General features: G+C 35.6%; 1 non-coding gene across 1 annotated transcript; it reads left to right on the top strand.

Moving 5' to 3' along the window:
• Positions 1-244: 244 nt before the first annotated feature.
• Positions 245-351, top strand: LOC128280195 (small nucleolar RNA R71). Its single transcript, XR_008270375.1, has one exon. It is a non-coding gene; the product is annotated as a small nucleolar RNA R71 (small nucleolar RNA).
• The last annotated feature ends 1,244 nt before the right edge of the window (positions 352-1,595 follow it).

The raw sequence follows: 1,595 nt of genomic DNA, 5'->3' as shown, positions 1-1,595 counted from the left end.
ATTTAAAATTTCTACTTAGTTAGATATCATAGTGACCGTGTCGAGGTTGAAAACATCAGCTGCTTTTGTCAGCTTCGTTCTCATGACTTGCCACTGATAATTATTCAGTGACATATCTTCTATAAATTTGTAAGCCTCTTCAGGTGTTTTGATGTTTAAAGTTCCACCGGCGACTGCATCGATCAGTTGCCTTGTTGAGGGGTTCACACTGTTGTAAAAAGTCTGAACCTTCAGCAATAAAGGTAAGCCATGGTGAGGGCACCTTCTCAATAAATCCTTGAATCTCTCCCATGTATCATATAGTGTTTCTAAATCTATCTGCACAAAAGAAGAGATATCATTCCTCAATTTTGCCGTTTTGGCCTGCAAAAAGTATTTAAGTTCATTTGTTCCCAAGTAGTGATTGACCCTCGTGGTAACGAGTTCAACCACTGTTTAGCCTTATTCCTTAATGAACAGGGAAATAACCAAAGGTGAATGGCATCATCAGAAATGCCATTTATTTTGAAAGTATCGCAGAACTCTAATAAATTGGCCAAATGAGTATTTGGGTCTTCATCCGCAAACCATCAAACTGAACAAATTGTTGAATCATTTGTATAGTGTTAGGTTTCAGTTTAAAATTATTTTCAACAATTGTCGGTCTAACAATATTCGATTCAGCCCCCATTAAATTAGGCTTAGCATAGTCGTACATAGTACGAGGAGTAGGATTCTGATTCACCAGATTTGCAGCAACTACAGGAGGTAGCGGATTATTTTGATTTTCAGTCATCTCTTCGGTTGTAGTATGGATATCGTCCTCTCGCTCTTCCTCTATGTATTGTAGACTTCGCCTTATTTCTCTTCGATTTCTGCGAGCTGTGCTCTCGATCTTACTGTCAAAAAGTAAAGGTCCTAACGGGTTCCTCCTAGTCATAAACTAGAGATACTTGCCAGAAACAATTAAAAAGGAAAATTTAGAAGAGAAAAATTAAACTAAAAACAAAAAGTAAATTGCAATAAAAGTAAAAATGGCTAAAGTAATAAAAATCAACCATTCCTAATATCTTAATCCGCGGCAACAGCGCCAAAAACTTGATGGTCGCTAAACTAACATAAAATTTCGACTAAGGCAAGCACACCTATCATACAGTAGTATAGTTATGGTGAGACCGAGAATATCGTATCCATGAGGACTAAAAGTACTAGTAATTACTATCTTTTTATTATCTGGCCTAAGAATTAAAGGATGTTTTTAACTAAGACTAATTATCTAATTAACTAAGATTACGACAGAGGTAAAAGTTGAAAAATACTGTTTAGAAAATTGATGGAGAAGATAATACCCAAGGAAGATCCACCTAGACTTCACTTATCACTTCTGAATTAGACGCTTTATTCACTTGACTTAATCCATAGAAATTCCTGATTTATGTTAATATCTCTCTCGAGACTAAGAACAACTAACTCTAGGTTGATTAATTGAAATCTCTTTCTAATTAAAACCCCTATTGTCACATTAACTCGATATATGGATTTCCTTATTAGATTTGACTCAAATCCGGCAGATTTATGTCGTCCTATCTCTAGGATTGCATGCAACTCCGCTTAAT

Source organism: Gossypium arboreum, chromosome 8 (genome assembly GCF_025698485.1).
Source record: "Gossypium arboreum isolate Shixiya-1 chromosome 8, ASM2569848v2, whole genome shotgun sequence".
NCBI classification, from domain to species: domain Eukaryota; kingdom Viridiplantae; phylum Streptophyta; class Magnoliopsida; order Malvales; family Malvaceae; genus Gossypium; species Gossypium arboreum.
The sequence above is the reverse complement of the archived record's forward strand: the minus strand, read 5'-3'. Positions and strand labels throughout refer to the sequence as shown.